Source organism: Narcine bancroftii, chromosome 2 (assembly GCF_036971445.1).
Source record: "Narcine bancroftii isolate sNarBan1 chromosome 2, sNarBan1.hap1, whole genome shotgun sequence".
Taxonomy (NCBI): domain Eukaryota; kingdom Metazoa; phylum Chordata; class Chondrichthyes; order Torpediniformes; family Narcinidae; genus Narcine; species Narcine bancroftii.
This window is the reverse complement of record NC_091470.1, coordinates 24514270-24541139: the sequence shown is the minus strand read 5'-3', so window position 1 is coordinate 24541139 and position 26870 is coordinate 24514270. Positions and strand designations below refer to the sequence as shown.

The 26870-nt window shown below is 60.3% G+C and overlaps 1 protein-coding gene across 5 annotated transcripts in view; it reads right to left on the bottom strand.

Annotated features, from left to right (window-relative positions):
- Positions 1-26870, bottom strand: part of setd3 (SET domain containing 3, actin histidine methyltransferase) — a 156986-nt gene that overhangs the window by 127436 nt on the left and 2680 nt on the right. Inside the window, exon 2 of one of the 5 annotated variants that reach the window (XM_069916145.1) lies at positions 25757-25943. The exons of the other annotated variants lie outside the window; for them this stretch is intronic. The gene's annotated coding sequence lies outside the window, so the exon portion shown is untranslated. The remainder of the gene's footprint in view (positions 1-25756; positions 25944-26870) is intronic. 5 annotated transcript variants of the gene reach the window in all.

Here is a 26870-nt window from a genome sequence, read left to right as displayed (position 1 = left end):
GGCCGGGCGTAGGGCGGGTGGGGGCAGGCCGGGCGTAGGGCGGGTGGGGGCAGGCCGGGCGTAGGGCGGGTGGGGGCAGGCCGGGCGTAGGGCGGGTGGGGGCAGGCCGGGCGTAGGGCGGGTGGGGGCAGGCCGGGCGTAGGGCGGGTGGGGGCAGGCCGGGCGTAGGGCGGGTGGGGGCAGGCCGGGCGTAGGGCGGGTGGGGGCAGGCCGGGCGTAGGGCGGGTGGGGGCAGGCCGGGCGTAGGGCGGGTGGGGGCAGGCCGGGCGTAGGGCGGGTGGGGGCAGGCCGGGCGTAGGGCGGGTGGGGGCAGGCCGGGCGTAGGGCGGGTGGGGGCAGGCCGGGCGTAGGGCGGGTGGGGGCAGGCCGGGCGTAGGGCGGGTGGGGGCAGGCCGGGCGTAGGGCGGGTGGGGGCAGGCCGGGCGTAGGGCGGGTGGGGGCAGGCCGGGCGTAGGGCGGGTGGGGGCAGGCCGGGCGTAGGGCGGGTGGGGGCAGGCCGGGCGTAGGGCGGGTGGGGGCAGGCCGGGCGTAGGGCGGGTGGGGGCAGGCCGGGCGTAGGGCGGGTGGGGGCAGGCCGGGCGTAGGGCGGGTGGGGGCAGGCCGGGCGTAGGGCGGGTGGGGGCAGGCCGGGCGTAGGGCGGGTGGGGGCAGGCCGGGCGTAGGGCGGGTGGGGGCAGGCCGGGCGTAGGGCGGGTGGGGGCAGGCCGGGCGTAGGGCGGGTGGGGGCAGGCCGGGCGTAGGGCGGGTGGGGGCAGGCCGGGCGTAGGGCGGGTGGGGGCAGGCCGGGCGTAGGGCGGGTGGGGGCAGGCCGGGCGTAGGGCGGGTGGGGGCAGGCCGGGCGTAGGGCGGGTGGGGGCAGGCCGGGCGTAGGGCGGGTGGGGGCAGGCCGGGCGTAGGGCGGGTGGGGGCAGGCCGGGCGTAGGGCGGGTGGGGGCAGGCCGGGCGTAGGGCGGGTGGGGGCAGGCCGGGCGTAGGGCGGGTGGGGGCAGGCCGGGCGTAGGGCGGGTGGGGGCAGGCCGGGCGTAGGGCGGGTGGGGGCAGGCCGGGCGTAGGGCGGGTGGGGGCAGGCCGGGCGTAGGGCGGGTGGGGGCAGGCCGGGCGTAGGGCGGGTGGGGGCAGGCCGGGCGTAGGGCGGGTGGGGGCAGGCCGGGCGTAGGGCGGGTGGGGGCAGGCCGGGCGTAGGGCGGGTGGGGGCAGGCCGGGCGTAGGGCGGGTGGGGGCAGGCCGGGCGTAGGGCGGGTGGGGGCAGGCCGGGCGTAGGGCGGGTGGGGGCAGGCCGGGCGTAGGGCGGGTGGGGGCAGGCCGGGCGTAGGGCGGGTGGGGGCAGGCCGGGCGTAGGGCGGGTGGGGGCAGGCCGGGCGTAGGGCGGGTGGGGGCAGGCCGGGCGTAGGGCGGGTGGGGGCAGGCCGGGCGTAGGGCGGGTGGGGGCAGGCCGGGCGTAGGGCGGGTGGGGGCAGGCCGGGCGTAGGGCGGGTGGGGGCAGGCCGGGCGTAGGGCGGGTGGGGGCAGGCCGGGCGTAGGGCGGGTGGGGGCAGGCCGGGCGTAGGGCGGGTGGGGGCAGGCCGGGCGTAGGGCGGGTGGGGGCAGGCCGGGCGTAGGGCGGGTGGGGGCAGGCCGGGCGTAGGGCGGGTGGGGGCAGGCCGGGCGTAGGGCGGGTGGGGGCAGGCCGGGCGTAGGGCGGGTGGGGGCAGGCCGGGCGTAGGGCGGGTGGGGGCAGGCCGGGCGTAGGGCGGGTGGGGGCAGGCCGGGCGTAGGGCGGGTGGGGGCAGGCCGGGCGTAGGGCGGGTGGGGGCAGGCCGGGCGTAGGGCGGGTGGGGGCAGGCCGGGCGTAGGGCGGGTGGGGGCAGGCCGGGCGTAGGGCGGGTGGGGGCAGGCCGGGCGTAGGGCGGGTGGGGGCAGGCCGGGCGTAGGGCGGGTGGGGGCAGGCCGGGCGTAGGGCGGGTGGGGGCAGGCCGGGCGTAGGGCGGGTGGGGGCAGGCCGGGCGTAGGGCGGGTGGGGGCAGGCCGGGCGTAGGGCGGGTGGGGGCAGGCCGGGCGTAGGGCGGGTGGGGGCAGGCCGGGCGTAGGGCGGGTGGGGGCAGGCCGGGCGTAGGGCGGGTGGGGGCAGGCCGGGCGTAGGGCGGGTGGGGGCAGGCCGGGCGTAGGGCGGGTGGGGGCAGGCCGGGCGTAGGGCGGGTGGGGGCAGGCCGGGCGTAGGGCGGGTGGGGGCAGGCCGGGCGTAGGGCGGGTGGGGGCAGGCCGGGCGTAGGGCGGGTGGGGGCAGGCCGGGCGTAGGGCGGGTGGGGGCAGGCCGGGCGTAGGGCGGGTGGGGGCAGGCCGGGCGTAGGGCGGGTGGGGGCAGGCCGGGCGTAGGGCGGGTGGGGGCAGGCCGGGCGTAGGGCGGGTGGGGGCAGGCCGGGCGTAGGGCGGGTGGGGGCAGGCCGGGCGTAGGGCGGGTGGGGGCAGGCCGGGCGTAGGGCGGGTGGGGGCAGGCCGGGCGTAGGGCGGGTGGGGGCAGGCCGGGCGTAGGGCGGGTGGGGGCAGGCCGGGCGTAGGGCGGGTGGGGGCAGGCCGGGCGTAGGGCGGGTGGGGGCAGGCCGGGCGTAGGGCGGGTGGGGGCAGGCCGGGCGTAGGGCGGGTGGGGGCAGGCCGGGCGTAGGGCGGGTGGGGGCAGGCCGGGCGTAGGGCGGGTGGGGGCAGGCCGGGCGTAGGGCGGGTGGGGGCAGGCCGGGCGTAGGGCGGGTGGGGGCAGGCCGGGCGTAGGGCGGGTGGGGGCAGGCCGGGCGTAGGGCGGGTGGGGGCAGGCCGGGCGTAGGGCGGGTGGGGGCAGGCCGGGCGTAGGGCGGGTGGGGGCAGGCCGGGCGTAGGGCGGGTGGGGGCAGGCCGGGCGTAGGGCGGGTGGGGGCAGGCCGGGCGTAGGGCGGGTGGGGGCAGGCCGGGCGTAGGGCGGGTGGGGGCAGGCCGGGCGTAGGGCGGGTGGGGGCAGGCCGGGCGTAGGGCGGGTGGGGGCAGGCCGGGCGTAGGGCGGGTGGGGGCAGGCCGGGCGTAGGGCGGGTGGGGGCAGGCCGGGCGTAGGGCGGGTGGGGGCAGGCCGGGCGTAGGGCGGGTGGGGGCAGGCCGGGCGTAGGGCGGGTGGGGGCAGGCCGGGCGTAGGGCGGGTGGGGGCAGGCCGGGCGTAGGGCGGGTGGGGGCAGGCCGGGCGTAGGGCGGGTGGGGGCAGGCCGGGCGTAGGGCGGGTGGGGGCAGGCCGGGCGTAGGGCGGGTGGGGGCAGGCCGGGCGTAGGGCGGGTGGGGGCAGGCCGGGCGTAGGGCGGGTGGGGGCAGGCCGGGCGTAGGGCGGGTGGGGGCAGGCCGGGCGTAGGGCGGGTGGGGGCAGGCCGGGCGTAGGGCGGGTGGGGGCAGGCCGGGCGTAGGGCGGGTGGGGGCAGGCCGGGCGTAGGGCGGGTGGGGGCAGGCCGGGCGTAGGGCGGGTGGGGGCAGGCCGGGCGTAGGGCGGGTGGGGGCAGGCCGGGCGTAGGGCGGGTGGGGGCAGGCCGGGCGTAGGGCGGGTGGGGGCAGGCCGGGCGTAGGGCGGGTGGGGGCAGGCCGGGCGTAGGGCGGGTGGGGGCAGGCCGGGCGTAGGGCGGGTGGGGGCAGGCCGGGCGTAGGGCGGGTGGGGGCAGGCCGGGCGTAGGGCGGGTGGGGGCAGGCCGGGCGTAGGGCGGGTGGGGGCAGGCCGGGCGTAGGGCGGGTGGGGGCAGGCCGGGCGTAGGGCGGGTGGGGGCAGGCCGGGCGTAGGGCGGGTGGGGGCAGGCCGGGCGTAGGGCGGGTGGGGGCAGGCCGGGCGTAGGGCGGGTGGGGGCAGGCCGGGCGTAGGGCGGGTGGGGGCAGGCCGGGCGTAGGGCGGGTGGGGGCAGGCCGGGCGTAGGGCGGGTGGGGGCAGGCCGGGCGTAGGGCGGGTGGGGGCAGGCCGGGCGTAGGGCGGGTGGGGGCAGGCCGGGCGTAGGGCGGGTGGGGGCAGGCCGGGCGTAGGGCGGTTGGGGGCAGGCCGGGCGTAGGGCGGTTGGGGGCAGGCCGGGCGTAGGGCGGTTGGGGGCAGGCCGGGCGTAGGGCGGGTGGGGGCAGGCCGGGCGTAGGGCGGTTGGGGGCAGGCCGGGCGTAGGGCGGTTGGGGGCAGGCCGGGCGTAGGGCGGTTGGGGGCAGGCCGGGCGTAGGGCGGTTGGGGGCAGGCCGGGCGTAGGGCGGTTGGGGGCAGGCCGGGCGTAGGGCGGTTGGGGGCAGGCCGGGCGTAGGGCGGTTGGGGGCAGGCCGGGCGTAGGGCGGTTGGGGGCAGGCCGGGCGTAGGGCGGTTGGGGGCAGGCCGGGCGTAGGGCGGTTGGGGGCAGGCCGGGCGTAGGGCGGTTGGGGGCAGGCCGGGCGTAGGGCGGTTGGGGGCAGGCCGGGCGTAGGGCGGTTGGGGGCAGGCCGGGCGTAGGGCGGTTGGGGGCAGGCCGGGCGTAGGGCGGTTGGGGGCAGGCCGGGCGTAGGGCGGTTGGGGGCAGGCCGGGCGTAGGGCGGTTGGGGGCAGGCCGGGCGTAGGGCGGTTGGGGGCAGGCCGGGCGTAGGGCGGTTGGGGGCAGGCCGGGCGTAGGGCGGTTGGGGGCAGGCCGGGCGTAGGGCGGTTGGGGGCAGGCCGGGCGTAGGGCGGTTGGGGGCAGGCCGGGCGTAGGGCGGTTGGGGGCAGGCCGGGCGTAGGGCGGTTGGGGGCAGGCCGGGCGTAGGGCGGTTGGGGGCAGGCCGGGCGTAGGGCGGTTGGGGGCAGGCCGGGCGTAGGGCGGTTGGGGGCAGGCCGGGCGTAGGGCGGTTGGGGGCAGGCCGGGCGTAGGGCGGTTGGGGGCAGGCCGGGCGTAGGGCGGTTGGGGGCAGGCCGGGCGTAGGGCGGTTGGGGGCAGGCCGGGCGTAGGGCGGTTGGGGGCAGGCCGGGCGTAGGGCGGTTGGGGGCAGGCCGGGCGTAGGGCGGTTGGGGGCAGGCCGGGCGTAGGGCGGTTGGGGGCAGGCCGGGCGTAGGGCGGTTGGGGGCAGGCCGGGCGTAGGGCGGTTGGGGGCAGGCCGGGCGTAGGGCGGTTGGGGGCAGGCCGGGCGTAGGGCGGTTGGGGGCAGGCCGGGCGTAGGGCGGTTGGGGGCAGGCCGGGCGTAGGGCGGTTGGGGGCAGGCCGGGCGTAGGGCGGTTGGGGGCAGGCCGGGCGTAGGGCGGTTGGGGGCAGGCCGGGCGTAGGGCGGTTGGGGGCAGGCCGGGCGTAGGGCGGTTGGGGGCAGGCCGGGCGTAGGGCGGTTGGGGGCAGGCCGGGCGTAGGGCGGTTGGGGGCAGGCCGGGCGTAGGGCGGTTGGGGGCAGGCCGGGCGTAGGGCGGTTGGGGGCAGGCCGGGCGTAGGGCGGTTGGGGGCAGGCCGGGCGTAGGGCGGTTGGGGGCAGGCCGGGCGTAGGGCGGTTGGGGGCAGGCCGGGCGTAGGGCGGTTGGGGGCAGGCCGGGCGTAGGGCGGTTGGGGGCAGGCCGGGCGTAGGGCGGTTGGGGGCAGGCCGGGCGTAGGGCGGTTGGGGGCAGGCCGGGCGTAGGGCGGTTGGGGGCAGGCCGGGCGTAGGGCGGTTGGGGGCAGGCCGGGCGTAGGGCGGTTGGGGGCAGGCCGGGCGTAGGGCGGTTGGGGGCAGGCCGGGCGTAGGGCGGTTGGGGGCAGGCCGGGCGTAGGGCGGTTGGGGGCAGGCCGGGCGTAGGGCGGTTGGGGGCAGGCCGGGCGTAGGGCGGTTGGGGGCAGGCCGGGCGTAGGGCGGTTGGGGGCAGGCCGGGCGTAGGGCGGTTGGGGGCAGGCCGGGCGTAGGGCGGTTGGGGGCAGGCCGGGCGTAGGGCGGTTGGGGGCAGGCCGGGCGTAGGGCGGTTGGGGGCAGGCCGGGCGTAGGGCGGTTGGGGGCAGGCCGGGCGTAGGGCGGTTGGGGGCAGGCCGGGCGTAGGGCGGTTGGGGGCAGGCCGGGCGTAGGGCGGTTGGGGGCAGGCCGGGCGTAGGGCGGTTGGGGGCAGGCCGGGCGTAGGGCGGTTGGGGGCAGGCCGGGCGTAGGGCGGTTGGGGGCAGGCCGGGCGTAGGGCGGTTGGGGGCAGGCCGGGCGTAGGGCGGTTGGGGGCAGGCCGGGCGTAGGGCGGTTGGGGGCAGGCCGGGCGTAGGGCGGTTGGGGGCAGGCCGGGCGTAGGGCGGTTGGGGGCAGGCCGGGCGTAGGGCGGTTGGGGGCAGGCCGGGCGTAGGGCGGTTGGGGGCAGGCCGGGCGTAGGGCGGTTGGGGGCAGGCCGGGCGTAGGGCGGTTGGGGGCAGGCCGGGCGTAGGGCGGTTGGGGGCAGGCCGGGCGTAGGGCGGTTGGGGGCAGGCCGGGCGTAGGGCGGTTGGGGGCAGGCCGGGCGTAGGGCGGTTGGGGGCAGGCCGGGCGTAGGGCGGTTGGGGGCAGGCCGGGCGTAGGGCGGTTGGGGGCAGGCCGGGCGTAGGGCGGTTGGGGGCAGGCCGGGCGTAGGGCGGTTGGGGGCAGGCCGGGCGTAGGGCGGTTGGGGGCAGGCCGGGCGTAGGGCGGTTGGGGGCAGGCCGGGCGTAGGGCGGTTGGGGGCAGGCCGGGCGTAGGGCGGTTGGGGGCAGGCCGGGCGTAGGGCGGTTGGGGGCAGGCCGGGCGTAGGGCGGTTGGGGGCAGGCCGGGCGTAGGGCGGTTGGGGGCAGGCCGGGCGTAGGGCGGTTGGGGGCAGGCCGGGCGTAGGGCGGTTGGGGGCAGGCCGGGCGTAGGGCGGTTGGGGGCAGGCCGGGCGTAGGGCGGTTGGGGGCAGGCCGGGCGTAGGGCGGTTGGGGGCAGGCCGGGCGTAGGGCGGTTGGGGGCAGGCCGGGCGTAGGGCGGTTGGGGGCAGGCCGGGCGTAGGGCGGTTGGGGGCAGGCCGGGCGTAGGGCGGTTGGGGGCAGGCCGGGCGTAGGGCGGTTGGGGGCAGGCCGGGCGTAGGGCGGTTGGGGGCAGGCCGGGCGTAGGGCGGTTGGGGGCAGGCCGGGCGTAGGGCGGTTGGGGGCAGGCCGGGCGTAGGGCGGTTGGGGGCAGGCCGGGCGTAGGGCGGTTGGGGGCAGGCCGGGCGTAGGGCGGTTGGGGGCAGGCCGGGCGTAGGGCGGTTGGGGGCAGGCCGGGCGTAGGGCGGTTGGGGGCAGGCCGGGCGTAGGGCGGTTGGGGGCAGGCCGGGCGTAGGGCGGTTGGGGGCAGGCCGGGCGTAGGGCGGTTGGGGGCAGGCCGGGCGTAGGGCGGTTGGGGGCAGGCCGGGCGTAGGGCGGTTGGGGGCAGGCCGGGCGTAGGGCGGTTGGGGGCAGGCCGGGCGTAGGGCGGTTGGGGGCAGGCCGGGCGTAGGGCGGTTGGGGGCAGGCCGGGCGTAGGGCGGTTGGGGGCAGGCCGGGCGTAGGGCGGTTGGGGGCAGGCCGGGCGTAGGGCGGTTGGGGGCAGGCCGGGCGTAGGGCGGTTGGGGGCAGGCCGGGCGTAGGGCGGTTGGGGGCAGGCCGGGCGTAGGGCGGTTGGGGGCAGGCCGGGCGTAGGGCGGTTGGGGGCAGGCCGGGCGTAGGGCGGTTGGGGGCAGGCCGGGCGTAGGGCGGTTGGGGGCAGGCCGGGCGTAGGGCGGTTGGGGGCAGGCCGGGCGTAGGGCGGTTGGGGGCAGGCCGGGCGTAGGGCGGTTGGGGGCAGGCCGGGCGTAGGGCGGTTGGGGGCAGGCCGGGCGTAGGGCGGTTGGGGGCAGGCCGGGCGTAGGGCGGTTGGGGGCAGGCCGGGCGTAGGGCGGTTGGGGGCAGGCCGGGCGTAGGGCGGTTGGGGGCAGGCCGGGCGTAGGGCGGTTGGGGGCAGGCCGGGCGTAGGGCGGTTGGGGGCAGGCCGGGCGTAGGGCGGTTGGGGGCAGGCCGGGCGTAGGGCGGTTGGGGGCAGGCCGGGCGTAGGGCGGTTGGGGGCAGGCCGGGCGTAGGGCGGTTGGGGGCAGGCCGGGCGTAGGGCGGTTGGGGGCAGGCCGGGCGTAGGGCGGTTGGGGGCAGGCCGGGCGTAGGGCGGTTGGGGGCAGGCCGGGCGTAGGGCGGTTGGGGGCAGGCCGGGCGTAGGGCGGTTGGGGGCAGGCCGGGCGTAGGGCGGTTGGGGGCAGGCCGGGCGTAGGGCGGTTGGGGGCAGGCCGGGCGTAGGGCGGTTGGGGGCAGGCCAGGCGTAGGGCGGTTGGGGGCAGGCCGGGCGTAGGGCGGTTGGGGGCAGGCCAGGCGTAGGGCGGTTGGGGGCAGGCCGGGCGTAGGGCGGTTGGGGGCAGGCCAGGCGTAGGGCGGTTGGGGGCAGGCCGGGCGTAGGGCGGTTGGGGGCAGGCCAGGCGTAGGGCGGTTGGGGGCAGGCCAGGCGTAGGGCGGTTGGGGGCAGGCCAGGCGTAGGGCGGTTGGGGGCAGGCCAGGCGTAGGGCGGTTGGGGGCAGGCCAGGCGTAGGGCGGTTGGGGGCAGGCCAGGCGTAGGGCGGTTGGGGGCAGGCCAGGCGTAGGGCGGTTGGGGGCAGGCCAGGCGTAGGGCGGTTGGGGGCAGGCCAGGCGTAGGGCGGTTGGGGGCAGGCCAGGCGTAGGGCGGTTGGGGGCAGGCCAGGCGTAGGGCGGTTGGGGGCAGGCCAGGCGTAGGGCGGTTGGGGGCAGGCCAGGCGTAGGGCGGTTGGGGGCAGGCCAGGCGTAGGGCGGTTGGGGGCAGGCCAGGCGTAGGGCGGTTGGGGGCAGGCCAGGCGTAGGGCGGTTGGGGGCAGGCCAGGCGTAGGGCGGTTGGGGGCAGGCCAGGCGTAGGGCGGTTGGGGGCAGGCCAGGCGTAGGGCGGTTGGGGGCAGGCCAGGCGTAGGGCGGTTGGGGGCAGGCCAGGCGTAGGGCGGTTGGGGGCAGGCCAGGCGTAGGGCGGTTGGGGGCAGGCCAGGCGTAGGGCGGTTGGGGGCAGGCCAGGCGTAGGGCGGTTGGGGGCAGGCCAGGCGTAGGGCGGTTGGGGGCAGGCCAGGCGTAGGGCGGTTGGGGGCAGGCCAGGCGTAGGGCGGTTGGGGGCAGGCCAGGCGTAGGGCGGTTGGGGGCAGGCCAGGCGTAGGGCGGTTGGGGGCAGGCCAGGCGTAGGGCGGTTGGGGGCAGGCCAGGCGTAGGGCGGTTGGGGGCAGGCCAGGCGTAGGGCGGTTGGGGGCAGGCCAGGCGTAGGGCGGTTGGGGGCAGGCCAGGCGTAGGGCGGTTGGGGGCAGGCCAGGCGTAGGGCGGTTGGGGGCAGGCCAGGCGTAGGGCGGTTGGGGGCAGGCCAGGCGTAGGGCGGTTGGGGGCAGGCCAGGCGTAGGGCGGTTGGGGGCAGGCCAGGCGTAGGGCGGTTGGGGGCAGGCCAGGCGTAGGGCGGTTGGGGGCAGGCCAGGCGTAGGGCGGTTGGGGGCAGGCCAGGCGTAGGGCGGTTGGGGGCAGGCCAGGCGTAGGGCGGTTGGGGGCAGGCCAGGCGTAGGGCGGTTGGGGGCAGGCCAGGCGTAGGGCGGTTGGGGGCAGGCCAGGCGTAGGGCGGTTGGGGGCAGGCCAGGCGTAGGGCGGTTGGGGGCAGGCCAGGCGTAGGGCGGTTGGGGGCAGGCCAGGCGTAGGGCGGTTGGGGGCAGGCCAGGCGTAGGGCGGTTGGGGGCAGGCCAGGCGTAGGGCGGTTGGGGGCAGGCCAGGCGTAGGGCGGTTGGGGGCAGGCCAGGCGTAGGGCGGTTGGGGGCAGGCCAGGCGTAGGGCGGTTGGGGGCAGGCCAGGCGTAGGGCGGTTGGGGGCAGGCCAGGCGTAGGGCGGTTGGGGGCAGGCCAGGCGTAGGGCGGTTGGGGGCAGGCCAGGCGTAGGGCGGTTGGGGGCAGGCCAGGCGTAGGGCGGTTGGGGGCAGGCCAGGCGTAGGGCGGTTGGGGGCAGGCCAGGCGTAGGGCGGTTGGGGGCAGGCCAGGCGTAGGGCGGTTGGGGGCAGGCCAGGCGTAGGGCGGTTGGGGGCAGGCCAGGCGTAGGGCGGTTGGGGGCAGGCCAGGCGTAGGGCGGTTGGGGGCAGGCCAGGCGTAGGGCGGTTGGGGGCAGGCCAGGCGTAGGGCGGTTGGGGGCAGGCCAGGCGTAGGGCGGTTGGGGGCAGGCCAGGCGTAGGGCGGTTGGGGGCAGGCCAGGCGTAGGGCGGTTGGGGGCAGGCCAGGCGTAGGGCGGTTGGGGGCAGGCCAGGCGTAGGGCGGTTGGGGGCAGGCCAGGCGTAGGGCGGTTGGGGGCAGGCCAGGCGTAGGGCGGTTGGGGGCAGGCCAGGCGTAGGGCGGTTGGGGGCAGGCCAGGCGTAGGGCGGTTGGGGGCAGGCCAGGCGTAGGGCGGTTGGGGGCAGGCCAGGCGTAGGGCGGTTGGGGGCAGGCCAGGCGTAGGGCGGTTGGGGGCAGGCCAGGCGTAGGGCGGTTGGGGGCAGGCCAGGCGTAGGGCGGTTGGGGGCAGGCCAGGCGTAGGGCGGTTGGGGGCAGGCCAGGCGTAGGGCGGTTGGGGGCAGGCCAGGCGTAGGGCGGTTGGGGGCAGGCCAGGCGTAGGGCGGTTGGGGGCAGGCCAGGCGTAGGGCGGTTGGGGGCAGGCCAGGCGTAGGGCGGTTGGGGGCAGGCCAGGCGTAGGGCGGTTGGGGGCAGGCCAGGCGTAGGGCGGTTGGGGGCAGGCCAGGCGTAGGGCGGTTGGGGGCAGGCCAGGCGTAGGGCGGTTGGGGGCAGGCCAGGCGTAGGGCGGTTGGGGGCAGGCCAGGCGTAGGGCGGTTGGGGGCAGGCCAGGCGTAGGGCGGTTGGGGGCAGGCCAGGCGTAGGGCGGTTGGGGGCAGGCCAGGCGTAGGGCGGTTGGGGGCAGGCCAGGCGTAGGGCGGTTGGGGGCAGGCCAGGCGTAGGGCGGTTGGGGGCAGGCCAGGCGTAGGGCGGTTGGGGGCAGGCCAGGCGTAGGGCGGTTGGGGGCAGGCCAGGCGTAGGGCGGTTGGGGGCAGGCCAGGCGTAGGGCGGTTGGGGGCAGGCCAGGCGTAGGGCGGTTGGGGGCAGGCCAGGCGTAGGGCGGTTGGGGGCAGGCCAGGCGTAGGGCGGTTGGGGGCAGGCCAGGCGTAGGGCGGTTGGGGGCAGGCCAGGCGTAGGGCGGTTGGGGGCAGGCCAGGCGTAGGGCGGTTGGGGGCAGGCCAGGCGTAGGGCGGTTGGGGGCAGGCCAGGCGTAGGGCGGTTGGGGGCAGGCCAGGCGTAGGGCGGTTGGGGGCAGGCCAGGCGTAGGGCGGTTGGGGGCAGGCCAGGCGTAGGGCGGTTGGGGGCAGGCCAGGCGTAGGGCGGTTGGGGGCAGGCCAGGCGTAGGGCGGTTGGGGGCAGGCCAGGCGTAGGGCGGTTGGGGGCAGGCCAGGCGTAGGGCGGTTGGGGGCAGGCCAGGCGTAGGGCGGTTGGGGGCAGGCCAGGCGTAGGGCGGTTGGGGGCAGGCCAGGCGTAGGGCGGTTGGGGGCAGGCCAGGCGTAGGGCGGTTGGGGGCAGGCCAGGCGTAGGGCGGTTGGGGGCAGGCCAGGCGTAGGGCGGTTGGGGGCAGGCCAGGCGTAGGGCGGTTGGGGGCAGGCCAGGCGTAGGGCGGTTGGGGGCAGGCCAGGCGTAGGGCGGTTGGGGGCAGGCCAGGCGTAGGGCGGTTGGGGGCAGGCCAGGCGTAGGGCGGTTGGGGGCAGGCCAGGCGTAGGGCGGTTGGGGGCAGGCCAGGCGTAGGGCGGTTGGGGGCAGGCCAGGCGTAGGGCGGTTGGGGGCAGGCCAGGCGTAGGGCGGTTGGGGGCAGGCCAGGCGTAGGGCGGTTGGGGGCAGGCCAGGCGTAGGGCGGTTGGGGGCAGGCCAGGCGTAGGGCGGTTGGGGGCAGGCCAGGCGTAGGGCGGTTGGGGGCAGGCCAGGCGTAGGGCGGTTGGGGGCAGGCCAGGCGTAGGGCGGTTGGGGGCAGGCCAGGCGTAGGGCGGTTGGGGGCAGGCCAGGCGTAGGGCGGTTGGGGGCAGGCCAGGCGTAGGGCGGTTGGGGGCAGGCCAGGCGTAGGGCGGTTGGGGGCAGGCCAGGCGTAGGGCGGTTGGGGGCAGGCCAGGCGTAGGGCGGTTGGGGGCAGGCCAGGCGTAGGGCGGTTGGGGGCAGGCCAGGCGTAGGGCGGTTGGGGGCAGGCCAGGCGTAGGGCGGTTGGGGGCAGGCCAGGCGTAGGGCGGTTGGGGGCAGGCCAGGCGTAGGGCGGTTGGGGGCAGGCCAGGCGTAGGGCGGTTGGGGGCAGGCCAGGCGTAGGGCGGTTGGGGGCAGGCCAGGCGTAGGGCGGTTGGGGGCAGGCCAGGCGTAGGGCGGTTGGGGGCAGGCCAGGCGTAGGGCGGTTGGGGGCAGGCCAGGCGTAGGGCGGTTGGGGGCAGGCCAGGCGTAGGGCGGTTGGGGGCAGGCCAGGCGTAGGGCGGTTGGGGGCAGGCCAGGCGTAGGGCGGTTGGGGGCAGGCCAGGCGTAGGGCGGTTGGGGGCAGGCCAGGCGTAGGGCGGTTGGGGGCAGGCCAGGCGTAGGGCGGTTGGGGGCAGGCCAGGCGTAGGGCGGTTGGGGGCAGGCCAGGCGTAGGGCGGTTGGGGGCAGGCCAGGCGTAGGGCGGTTGGGGGCAGGCCAGGCGTAGGGCGGTTGGGGGCAGGCCAGGCGTAGGGCGGTTGGGGGCAGGCCAGGCGTAGGGCGGTTGGGGGCAGGCCAGGCGTAGGGCGGTTGGGGGCAGGCCAGGCGTAGGGCGGTTGGGGGCAGGCCAGGCGTAGGGCGGTTGGGGGCAGGCCAGGCGTAGGGCGGTTGGGGGCAGGCCAGGCGTAGGGCGGTTGGGGGCAGGCCAGGCGTAGGGCGGTTGGGGGCAGGCCAGGCGTAGGGCGGTTGGGGGCAGGCCAGGCGTAGGGCGGTTGGGGGCAGGCCAGGCGTAGGGCGGTTGGGGGCAGGCCAGGCGTAGGGCGGTTGGGGGCAGGCCAGGCGTAGGGCGGTTGGGGGCAGGCCAGGCGTAGGGCGGTTGGGGGCAGGCCAGGCGTAGGGCGGTTGGGGGCAGGCCAGGCGTAGGGCGGTTGGGGGCAGGCCAGGCGTAGGGCGGTTGGGGGCAGGCCAGGCGTAGGGCGGTTGGGGGCAGGCCAGGCGTAGGGCGGTTGGGGGCAGGCCAGGCGTAGGGCGGTTGGGGGCAGGCCAGGCGTAGGGCGGTTGGGGGCAGGCCAGGCGTAGGGCGGTTGGGGGCAGGCCAGGCGTAGGGCGGTTGGGGGCAGGCCAGGCGTAGGGCGGTTGGGGGCAGTCCAGGCGTAGGGCGGTTGGGGGCAGTCCAGGCGTATGGCGGTTGGGGGCAGTCCAGGCGTATGGCGGTTGGGGGCAGTCCAGGCGTATGGAGGTTGGGGGCAGTCCAGGCGTATGGAGGTTGGGGGCAGTCCAGGCGTATGGAGGTTGGGGGCAGTCCAGGCGTATGGAGGTTGGGGGCAGTCCAGGCGTATGGCGGTTGGGGGCAGTCCAGGCGTATGGCGGTTGGGGGCAGTCCAGGCGTATGGAGGTTGGGGGCAGTCCAGGCGTATGGAGGTTGGGGGCAGTCCAGGCGTATGGAGGTTGGGGGCAGTCCAGGCGTATGGAGGTTGGGGGCAGTCCAGGCGTATGGAGGTTGGGGGCAGTCCAGGCGTATGGAGGTTGGGGGCAGTCCAGGCGTATGGAGGTTGGGGGCAGTCCAGGCGTATGGAGGTTGGGGGCAGTCCAGGCGTATGGAGGTTGGGGGCAGTCCAGGCGTATGGAGGTTGGGGGCAGTCCAGGCGTATGGAGGTTGGGGGCAGTCCAGGCGTATGGAGGTTGGGGGCAGTCCAGGCGTATGGAGGTTGGGGGCAGTCCAGGCGTATGGAGGTTGGGGGCAGTCCAGGCTTATGGAGGTTGGGGGCAGTCCAGGCTTATGGAGGTTGGGGGCAGTCCAGGCTTATGGAGGTTGGGGGCAGTCCAGGCTTATGGAGGTTGGGGGCAGTCCAGGCTTATGGAGGTTGGGGGCAGTCCAGGCTTATGGAGGTTGGGGGCAGTCCAGGCTTATGGAGGTTGGGGGCAGTCCAGGCTTATGGAGGTTGGGGGCAGTCCAGGCTTATGGAGGTTGGGGGCAGTCCAGGCTTATGGAGGTTGGGGGCAGTCCAGGCTTATGGAGGTTGGGGGCAGTCCAGGCTTATGGAGGTTGGGGGCAGTCCAGGCTTATGGAGGTTGGGGGCAGTCCAGGCTTATGGAGGTTGGGGGCAGTCCAGGCTTATGGAGGTTGGGGGCAGTCCAGGCTTATGGAGGTTGGGGGCAGTCCAGGCTTATGGAGGTTGGGGGCAGTCCAGGCTTATGGAGGTTGGGGGCAGTCCAGGCTTATGGAGGTTGGGGGGAGTCCAGGAAAAAAGTACTGAGACCAGGACAGTTACAATGTTATTGAATGGGAGAACAGGTTTGAAGGGACAACACCCCCACCACTGCACTCATTTCCTTTGTTCATTCCCATTCTAGTGTGTGAATTTTTCATGAAAGATGTCTAAAGGCTTCACTGCCATCAAGGTTGACCAACTTATAAAATTATCAGATCTACCCCAGCACCTTTGTTTCTGAACAATCTACAACTGTCCAGTAGACTGGCATCACCGCTGTTCAGAGAGAATTAGTACAGCCTAGCTTCAATAACCCAGCACGTATCCCAACCAGATCAAGTAGCTCATCCATTTTCAGCACTTCTGCAATGTAGGATGAAGGCAATACATTCTTTCACAACAAGTTCCCACTTGGTGATAAGAAGATAATTTGTTCAGATCCCTCTGATGAGAAGATCTACATTGGGTGTGGTAGGGATAGCTCCCTCGATCTCGAAATATCAGCACTAATTTTTTTTTTTTTTTTTTTTTTTTAAATACGCACTGGAGAGTCTGGTCAGGACCATAGTTTAATCTGTCTCACTTGAAGGCATATCAATCCATCTCTAGGAGTTAATCTAGTTTTTTTTTTTTAATTTGGTTATTTCTCCAGAGTAGGACCCACACCTTTGGATTCAAAGGTGAAAATGCAACTGAAGGAAACATAAATGACAAAGTTGTACTATAAATGAGCTAATATTTACCACATCACTTGATTTTGTCTGTACTAAGCAACTATTTTTCCCATCGATTTTTAGCCATCCATCATCTCAATTACATTTGCTTACTGTGACTAAAGTGGGAACTTCTTTGCACAAAACATGCAAAATTCTCATTTGTTAGCTTCAACGAGTGAATCTACTTTTACGATTTCTAATTAGCTCCATCCTTATTCTTACAACTCTTTCACCATCTTTTCACTTATTGAAAACTAGGAAGTACACTGATGCATCAAAAGGATGTGATAAACAGTATCAAGAAAATGCATTTAAATTCATAAATTTAAAAAAATATGTGCAAGCAACATTCAAGGATAATGTTTTCTTGGAAAAAGAAAAGCAGGGAGTGTAGAATTACCAAAATTTACCTCCACATATCAGGAAATGAAACTACTGTGTGTAATGTTAGAAATGAGGAAGAGACTGTATTTGTAATGTAGGATTGAGAAGTCATGTTCAGAAATTCAAAAGTTACAAATTGATTTGGCAAAACTGTTGAAGACTTTTAATCAAGAGAGATCAAGGGTTTTATTCTTAAGAAAGAAACCTGGGTCTTGTAGACCAATTTTGTTCCTGAATGTTGATTATAAAGTTGTAGTGAAGGTTCTATTTACCAGATTTAATTCACTTCAATCATGTGAGTTTTATTAAAAATCATTATTAGGCAGATAATATTGTGGTTTATTTCTTTGGTTAATAGTTCTCAAGAGGGATTCAACCTACCGATGGTTATTTCATTGGATGCAGAAAAGGCCTTTGATAGAGTGGAGTGGAGTTTTTTCTATTTAAAGTTTCAGAGAAATTTAAGTTTGGCCCAATTTTTATGGATTGGATTAAGGCCTTATATAGAAGTCCTACTGCTAGAATTAGGACTAATGGATAGTTATCTTTACCTTTTGCATTGACTAGATCAACTAGACAAGCCTGTCCTTTGTCACCAGCTCTATTTGCATTAGTTATTGAACATTTGGCTCAGATGATTAGACAGGATGGTAATATTAAAGGTTTAAGGTGAAATCTGATTAAAATAAATTTATTTGCTGATGATGTTTTGATATATTTGACAGAACCTCAGAATTATTTGGAGTGTTTACATGATAAATTGGAACAGTATGGTGAGATATCAGGTTATAAAATCAATTGGAAGAAGTGTTAAAGAAAATGATAATGATAGTCATTTATATGAATTAAATTATTTACCATTATTATCCAAAATTAAACATGATTTGAATCGATGGAAAGATTTACCAATAGCATTAACAGGAAGTGTTAATTGTATTAAAATGAACATATTTCCTTGAATTTAGTATTTATTTCAATCTATCCCTTGTAAGAATCCTCAAAAAAAATTTTAAAGATCTAAATGCTTTGGTGAGGAAATTTTTATGGATGGATAAGATGGTAAGAGTATCTTTACAAATATTAACTTGGAAATATGAATAGGAGGTTTGCAACTCCTTAATTTTCAAAATTATGATGTGGCAGAATTGAAATTTATTAATAGGATGTTTGAAATAGATAAATCTTTGATATGGACCAATATTGAATTATCTCAAATTGGCAAGAAGAGGATGGATCAGTTTATTTATAGATGGAACCCGAAGTTATTGAGTAGTTATAATTTTCCTGTTTTGAAACATTTAATGGATTTATAGTATTAAAAAAATGAAGTTATAGGTACTCAAAGCAAGATTTCAGGCAAAACTCCTTTGTCAAAATAACCTTTTCCCTTTATACTTAATAATCACCTTTTGAAGTTATGGGATCAAAAGGGTACTAAATTTGTGCAACATTGTAATGAAGCAGGATATTTTATTTGTTTTCAAAGAATGAAAGAGAAATATGATATATCCTCAAATACTTTTTTTTCCTTATTATCAAGTTAAAGCTTTATTGTTGGATAAATTTGGACATACGGTTACCTAGATGGTCTAAGTTTGAAATTTTGCTTACTGAGGGTGGTAAGAAGGGATTTATAACTGAGATGTCTGCTTTATTACAGAATAAAATGCCCAAGTTGGATTTACATAAATCAAGATTGAAATGGAAGAAAGATTTGGGTTTACTTATTCCTCAGGATGATTGGATGAATTTATGCAGGGATAGTATGACTAAAATTATAAATGTAAGGTATCGATTAGTTCATAATTTTATTCATCAATTATATTTAACTCCAAAAAAATTAAGGAGATATAATTTTATTTCTTTGGATTTATGTTTTAGATACTATAAGGACGTAGGTTCTTTTTTTAAATTCTGCTTGGCGATGTGAAACAGTAAAAACTTTTTTGGAATAGACAAAGAATTTTTAGAAATTATTTTGCAAGTGAAATTTTCATTTGATCCTTTGGTATTTTTGCTGGGTAATATTAAGAGGTTGAGTTCAGAATTAAGATTAAATAGATTCCAAATTGCATTTTTGAGATTAGCATTAGCTGTAGCTTGAAAATATTGGCAATTACTTGGAAAAATGAGACTGGTTTGAGTATTCAGAGATGGCATTTGGAACTGAGGTATTCCATGGGAGAAGATTTTTTTTAAATAATTACCACGCAAATTATATGTTATCATTAAACTTGGAGCCCTTGTTTGGATTAGATGGGTATGAGTTTTTGAACCCCCTGGCTGCACGGTAGTGGCGTTACTCCAATACATGGGAATTAACTGATAAATTCTGTTATGGTTGATCTCCTCTTCTTTTATTCTTGTCTCTTTTTTTAATTTGGGGTAGGTTAGTGGGGGGGTGTTAGTTTATTGAAATATCATGTATTTTTAAATTGTTTTTGTTCTCTTCGTTCATTGTATGCTTCAATATGTGATTAATAAATCAAATATTCAAAAAAGAGCAATATAGGGTGATAGCAAAATACTGAAGGATAATGGCTGGGTGGTATACAAATCTGCAGCCTCAGCTTGGTGGCTCTGTAACCTCACAATATTGAAATTTTTGAAGTATCTTATTTCAATTCAGTCTTCCCCAGATAATCCATTCGAGCTCCAATGAATCAGCATTTAAAATCCAATTTTACTCACCCAGTTACTAAATGTGCTTGACAGGGTACAAATAAGAAGTTATAGCAGATGAATGGGTAACTAAAGAGTTGATGTAGGGGGCAGGGCTTCAGACTCCTAGATCATTGGGATCGCTTCTGGGGAAGATCTATAAAAAGGATGGGCTCCACCTTAACTGGAAAGGGACCAATATCCTGGCAGGAGGGTTTGCTTGAGCCATTGGGGAGGGTTTAAACTAGCTTTGCAGGGGGAGAGAAATCAAAATGAGAGCAAAGCAAATAGAATAGCAGAGAGACAGGGAGTTACAACAGAGAAACAAATTAACAGAGAAGTGGTGGTCAATAACGACATAAAGGAAAGGCAAGTAAGCAAACAGGAGAAAGAGCTGTTCAACAGGAACAGAGCACAAATGACATTGATAATGGGATCACGGGCACGATACTTAAATGCACGTAGCATTAGAAACATAGATGACTTGGTTGCTCAGATTCAACTAAAAAGGTATGACATTGTGGCCATTACTGAAACATGGCTCAATGAGGCATGTGATTGGGAGCTCAATATCAGAGGATACACGGTCTATAGGAAAGATAGGCAGGAGTGTAGAGGTGGAGGGGTAGCTCTGATGGCAAGTAAATGACATTAAATCAATAGAAAGAAGGGACATTGGGTCAAAAGTGGTAGAATCAGGATTGATTGAATTAAGAAATGCCAAGGGTAAAAAGATCACATTAGCAGTTATATCCAGGCCTCCAAACAGCAGCTGGGAAGTGGACTATGAGATGCAGACAAAAATATAAAGGGCATGTCACAAAGATAATATCAAATTAATTATGTGAAATGTTAACATGGCAGTGGATTGGGAAGGACAGGAAATTACTGGATCACAGGAGAGTGAGTTTTGTTGAGAAGCCCACCAGGGGTTCCGCAGATCTCTAATAGGTCATGTGCAATGAACCTGAGGTCATTAGGGAGTTAAAAGTCTTAGAACCTCAAGGAAGCAATGACCATAACATGGTCGAATTCAATGTCAAATTTGAAAAGGTAAAAACATTTTTGGATGTATCAATTTTTCAGTGGAATAAAAGAAATTATGGTTGTATGAGAAAGGAACTGGTTCAAGTCGACTGGAAAAGAAGACTAGTCGGAGGAAGAGCAGGATTGGAAGATATTTTTGCAAATAATAAAAGACATGCAGGATAGATATATTGCAAGGAAATGGAAATGAGTCAAAGGAAAGATGGTACCAATGTGGCTAACAAAAGTGAAACCTAAAATGAAGGCAAAGGGGAGGGCATACAAGGAAGCCAAAACTAGTGGGGAATCAGAAGACTGGGATTCCTTTACAAAGTTACAGAAAGAAATAAAGAAAGTCATAAGGAAATAAAAGAGGAGTTATGGAAGGAGATCAGCAAACAATAAAAAAATATACTAAGAGCTTTTTTAGATTATATAAAGAATAAAAGAGAGACGTGTTGACATAGGACCGATAGAAAATGATGCTGGGGAAATTATAATCGGTTATAAAGAAATGGCAGAAGAATTAAATCAATATTTTACATCAGTATTCACTGTAAAAGACATTAATGATATCCCTGACAGACAGAGGGTTCAGGGAGTAGAGTTGGACACAGTTAAGTTTACTAGAGAAATTATGCTCAGTAAATTGAATGGATTAAAGATAGATAAATCTCCCGGACTGGATGAGGTACACCTGCGGGTTTTGAAAGAGGTGGCTTTGGAGATTGTAGATCATCGGTGACAATCTTCCAGAAATCGATAGTCTCTGGCATGGTTCCAGGAGATTAGAAGGTTGCAAATGTGGTTCCGCTGTACAAGGTGGGAAACATAAAAAAGAAAACTACAGAACTACAAGTCTGACGTCAGTGGTTCGAAAGATATTGGAGTCAATCCTCAAGGATGAAGTTATAATATACCTGAAAATGCATGACAGGATAGGCTTTTTAAAGGGTAGATCCACCTGACCAACCTAGATTTTTTTTTAAAAGAAATCTCAGGTAGGATAGACAAAGGGGAGGCTGTGGATGTTATATATTTGGATTTTCAAAAGGCTTTCGATAAGGTGCAGCATGTTAGGCTGCTTAATAAGATGAGGGCACACGGAATTACAGGGACGCTATAGAAAATTGGCTGATAGGCAGAGAGCAAAGGGTTGAAATTAAGGGATCCTGTTCAGGATGGCTGCCTGTAATAAGTGGTGTTCTCCAGGAGTCTGTCTGGGGCCGCTGCTGTTTACAATTTATATTAACAATTTAGATTGTGGAATGAATGGTTTTGTGGCCAAATTTGCGGATGACACCAAGATCGGTGGCGGAGCAGGAAGTGTTGAAGAAAACGTAAAGTTGCAGAGGGATATGGACAGATTGGGAGACTGGGCAAAAATATAGCAGATGAAGTATAATGTTGAGAAGTGTTTGGTTCTACGTTTTAGCAGTGGAAATAAACAGGTAGAGAACTATTTGGATGGGGAGAAAATTCAATCCTTGGAGGTGCAAAGAGACCTGGGCGTCCTTGTGCAGAGAAATCTAAAAATTAATGCCCAGGTGGGATTGGAGGTGAAGAAGGCGAATGCTATGCTAGCATTCATTTCAAGAGGAATAGTGTTCAAGAGTAGAGAGATGCTAATGAGACTATGGGGCACTGGTGAGACCCCATCTGCAGTACTGTGTACAGTTTTGGGCCCCCTATCTTAGAAAGGATGTGATGCTGTTGGAGAGGGTGCAGAGATTTACTAGGATGATTCTTGAATGCAAGGGCTAGCGTATGAGGAGTGTTTGGCAGCCTTTGGGTTGGATTCGTTGGAGTATAGGAGAATGGGGAGGGGGGAAGGGAAATCTCAGAGACATTTTGAATATTGAAAGGTTTTGACATGAATGTGGATAAAATGTTTCCCTTGATGGATGAATCGAGGACAAGGGGTCATAATCTTAAAATTATAAGTTATCCAATTAAAACAGAGAGGAGGAAGAGCTTCTTTAGTCAGAGAGTCGTGGATCTATGGAAATCACTGCTACACAAAGTGGAGCCCAGATCACTGGGAGTATTTAAATAGGAAACGGATAAGTATGTCATTAGTAAAGGTATCAAGGGATATGGGGAAAAGACTGGAAATTGGAACTAGATGTGAGCATAGTTCAGCTTAGTCTAGAGTCACAGAACAGACTCGATGGGCCTCGTGGCCTGCTTCTGTTCCTTTATTTTGTGATCTTGTGTGATTATATGGTTGGTCTCCTTCACGCGAAATGCATCTTCAGCTATGGACCATTGTCAACCACTCTGAGTGGTGACACCAAAACAACCTTGCGCTCAACATCAGCAAAGCCATGGGGATGATTGTGGACTTCAGGAGGAAATCAGGAGAACATGAACCAGTCCTCATTGAGAAGTCAGCAGAGAAGAGGGTCAAGAGCTTCAAATTCCTAGGTCTCAACATCTCCAATGATCCATCCTGAGGCCTCCATTTCGATGCAGTCACAAAGAAGGCTCACCAGCAGCTACACTTTGGGAGGAGTTTGAGGAGTATGTATCCAAAGACTCGCGAAAACTAACAGATGGAGAGCATTCTGGCTGGCTGAATCATTTTCTGGAAAGGAGGTGCCAATGCTCAGGACTGGGGGGTGGGGGCGAGACTCCATAGGGGTGTTAACTCACCTGCGACAGCACAGGCACCAGTTTTCACTCCGTCAAGGACATATACAAGAAGTGGTGTCTTAACAAAGCAGCGTCTATCCTCAAGGACCCAACTACCCAGACCATGCCCTCTTCATTCTGCTACCATTGGGGGAAAAAAGGTGAAGAAGCCTGAAGATGAGCACTCAGTGGCACAAGGACAGTTTCTTCCCCTCTGCCATTAGATTCCTTAATGAGCAATGTCACTGCCTTATTTTGACTTTTTCTTGCACTATTTATATGGATTTTATAAAGTGGAGAATACAAATGTTAGCCATAAAATAACAAATTTCATGGCATGTTCATGACAATAAATTCAGATTATTCGGATTCTTTTGAACTTCAAAATTGTGATTCTTGTAAATCAGCATTATGTACTCAAATTCAGTAAATCCACTTCAATGCCAAAATGAGATCACTGAGAATGCCAGAAGGGCAAAGTAACCATTTTCTCTTTGCACTATCATGAGTTGAACCTTCCTTCTGAGGTACAAAGTTTAAAAACTGATAACATAATCAATAGCAAAATGAAAGACCTGGCTAATATCAACACGACTGTAGTGGAACCTTTTACTTCTCAGCAGTTTCATCTTTCTTGAGAGACTTCAACTCTGATTGATGTCCCACTCCAGAGTTGAGCACAAAACCCTTGGAGAATGATTGGTGGACAGTGAAATGAAACTTCTTCCATTTGAAACACTCAATTATGGCCTTGTTCAACATTTTGAATAGACATGAAAAGATTCTGTTGCATTATTTCAAGAGCTATCCCCTCTACTCTAGGCAATGTTTATCCTTCGATCAATGTGATCCCCAAGCAGATTTCCAGGACGTTATCGAACACTGGGTCTCTGATATAAACAAATCGACAATCCTGGATCTTCCTGATAGAGAGCTCACAATTCAAAATGACCTAATTGACTGTTACAAGCTTCTGGATGACCTGACAGCTATTAAATAACCAGTTCTACTGCAGATCATCCATCTGCAATATTAATTCAGATTTGCGTTCTCTAGTAACATTGTCTAATCTGCCGGGCATTTCCTGCAACTCCATGTTCCTTTGCTTGCATTTTCTCATTAATCTATCAGACATCAGCAGCTTGTACCTACAAAATCCCTGGCCTCATTCAATCAGAGATGTTCCCTTTATCTTTTCCATCATCCATCCTCTCAGCAATTAAAAACTTGCTTATTAGAACCATGAAATATTGCCGTCTGTGCCGAATGATTATTTTGCCTCATCCCACTGATCTCCACCCCGTCCATATCCTCCTTACCCCTCCCATTAATGTACCGGTCCAAATTTTTCTTCGATCTTAAAACTGAGCCTACATTTACCACATCAGTAAGCAGCTCATTCTGTAAACCCACCACTCGATGTGAAGAAATTCCCCCATGTAGCACTGCATTAACCATTATGGTTAATATAGTGCTGTTACAGTGCCAGCGATTGGGACCAGGGTTTGAATCCTGCACTGACTGTAAGGATTTTGTACATCCTCCCCATGTTTGCATGTGTTTCCCCTTGGGGGCTCCAGTTTCCTTCAAAATATACCTGGGGTTGTAGGTCAACTGGGTGCAATTGGGCAGCAAGGGCTGAAATGGCCTGTTGCCATGCTGTATGTCCGAGAATGTAAACCTCCATTAACCAATGTCCTCTGGTTTGTATCTTACCTAACCTCAGTGCAAAAGCCTATTTTCATTTCTTCTACCTATTTTGTATACCTCTATCAATATTCTCCTCATTCTTCAACGCTCCAGGAAATAAAGTCCTAACTTGTTTAACCTTTACATGTAATTCATTTCCTGAAGTCTGAGCAACATCCTAGTACATCTTCCCTTCATTCTTATTAGTATCTTTCCTGTAGTTAGGTGACCAAAAACTACACAAAATTTGGCCTCACCAAAGTCTTAAGCAACTTTACCATCACATTAAAATTCCTACACTCAATACTTTGATTTACAAAGCCTAACGTGCTAAAAGCTCTTATTTAAGACCCTATCGACCTGTGATGCCACTTTCAGGGAATTATATACCTGTATCTGAATCCCTCTGTTGTATCACACTCCTTTAATTCTTATAATTGAAGATCCTCTGTCAAAAATTGGAAAACTATTAATTTTCTTTCCACAGAATATTTTGAGCATCTCTTTTGGGTACTGAAATGGTTCCAGTTTTAGGATTACAAGCCACATGTGGAAGGTAAAGACATTCATTTACAATATCAGCTGACTGCAGACTGCAGTTTCTTTCTACTTCTTTCCTGCAACCAAATTTTTCCCATTGTCAGCTTCAAGGGCATCATAATTCTCCTCAAAGCAGCTCCTTGTCTGAGAATAGAAAGCCAATTGCTCCTTCCAACTTCTAATGTCCACATCAGTATTCTTGAGACAGGCTTTCAGCATGCCTTTGTGCCATTTCTTTCGACTCCCAAGTCAGGAGCAGAAAGGTTAGCTGCCAAGAAGAAAATCTTCCATCTGCCAACCATGTCCAGTTTAGTGGAATTGGTGATGTGGCTTATTGGCTGGTGGCCAAATAGTCTTAACAAGTGAGGCAACTTGTGAATCTCCAGGGGTCATCGACAACATCCAGTGCTCTTGTGGAGGTCTACATCATAGAGACTGCTCGCAGACTGGGGAAGAAAAATAAAGCGTCTTTGCCTGCCGCAATAGTGGGAATCTCCATTTCAATTTCCCACCCCATTCCCACTTCTCTGCCCAAGGTATCGTACACTGCCAGACTAAGATCATATGCAACAACACAGAATATGGGCACCCTCAAAAACCAGATAGCATTAACATTAGCCCCTTTTGTACAGCAAAGCCATGGTATTCCTGTAGACATGACCCATCTTGGGAAGCCAGCTTGCATGTTCACACAAAACCGAAAAAAGCCAGCTCTGTGAGTCCTTTCCCAATGCAAGACAGCTTCCTGAAACAAAAGAGGCAGGACATGTATCACAGCAGCATCGGTGTCAACTGTGATGCAAAACATATGCTCCCGGAAATGTCACTGCTGTGCACTCAAATTGACAATGGAACAACATATGCTTTTGATAGTCTTGTACATTCTATGCAGTCTTAGAACTCAATCAAAGCTCCTGAATGTGGCAATCAAAATTATTAAGCAAGTTCATTGGTACTGATGAAGTCACGACAATTTGAATTTCCTGCATATACGTCATTTGCTAAAGACGTCATCGGTCCTTCCCGTTTCGACCATTTTTAGATAGGACCCTCAGCACTTTGCTCTACTGCTGAGTGTACCCCCCCCCCCCCCCACCACCCCACTTTGGAGGATCGAAGATGGGAAAGTCTGGACCACCCAATCCCCCTTCAGTTATTTTCTTTTAAATTCATAGAGTTCAAAGGGCAAATAAAAGCTGGCTTTATCGCTCTGTGCTATTAATTTCTCTGATTTCCATTACCCCCACTACCTTCTTTCTCCTCCTTTCTTTGACCCTCCTCCTGATTTCACTGCCCCCACCCCACCCTTTCCCTCCCCATCCCCCCCACCCTTTTTTACCTTGGACATTTCCTCTGCATTCACAGAGCCAGGTACCTCCCTCGATCCCTTCCTCTCCTGTCCTCCTATCATTGTCAACTATGGGCACAGGCCTAAAACATCCTTAATATCTTTACCTCCAATAGATGCTGCAAGACTAGCTAACTTCCACCAGCATTTCAGTGTTTTGACGACAATTACAGTCCGAAGACTTTAGTGTTTCACTCAATATCTTCTTTTGCTTGTTCACCTCCCCCAACCTTTTAATTCAGGCACCTGCCTGATTTTTTTTTCCCTCAGACCTTGATGAAGAGCTCAGGCCCGAAACGGTGGTTATATATCTTTGCCACCTATGGACACCGGAAAACCTGCTGAGTTTCTCTCTCATTTTTGTGTTTTCAGTGCATCCGCAGACTTTCATGTTTCACCCCTCTATTTGCTGAGTGAAGATGCTGGCGGCAATCTTCCACGAGCTATGTGGCATTACCTTTCTTGGTGCTGTATGTAACTCACTGAGATTTCACCTCCATGGAAGACACTGGAGATAATACCGCATCAAGGAATTGGATCGTTGTGTTCACTAGAACATGCCTTGTAGTTTACCCAAAGGAAGCATTTATGCACTGGATACTCGACGAAATCTTGAATTCAACATTGGCTCGAAGAGGTGGTTCCTAAAATAACAAGAAGTGTTCAATTGTCTCCAACAGTTATGAGCCACGCTGATAATGGACAACTCAGTGTTTGAGGTTAACACAGTCTGAGGCAGTTATGTTGCAAAAATAGCACAGTAAATCGATAGCATTCTGAAAGTCCGTAATAAATGCTTTGGTTACTCATTCTCGTCTTGAAAAATGGCAGTCACATGAAATTGTTCAATTTAGTATCTAGTTCTAAGGGCTGCAAAATAATCATGCTGTTCTTTGACACTATGCCACATAATTGGTCTGAGGTGGTCAGACTGAAATATTATGGACACTCAGGACTCCTCTTACAGATTGAATGGAGATGCTCTGCCCAATCCAAGTATGGATTCTCCAATGTAAAGACCATGTTTTGCAAACCAAAAGCAATGGTACTAAATTTAAATAAGTGCAGTTGAATTTCTGCTTCTCTTGAAAATTCTTCAGATCCCAAGATAACAGGAAGGGAAGGAGGTGAAAGGGGAGGTTTTGCAACCACGTGGGATACATGGGACAGTGGCGGGAAGAATCCCCGTGGAGTGTAGAGGAGGCTGGTCATGTACACTGTGAAACATGGAACCCAACCCATTTTTTGGGGAATAGAGGGATCAGAGCCAATTTTTTTTTTTTTTTAAATACAAAAATTATCATAGTTAAGAGGGGAAACTGCAATTAATGAGGAAGAAAGAGAGCTCGATAGGTACTGCTGTGGGAACTCTTGTCATCAGGGCAGATCCAACATAGCTGAAGAATCTGGAAAATGAAATGGGTGTCTCAACAGCAATTTAAAGCAGAGGATCTACCAGGACACTTCTGCTTTTGGATCTTGAAAAGGAAGTAAAGTTTAGTTGAGAGAAATTATGAGGCAATAGACTGTAGGAGTACGATCTCCTAAAGAAATGAGGGCGGTGACTATTT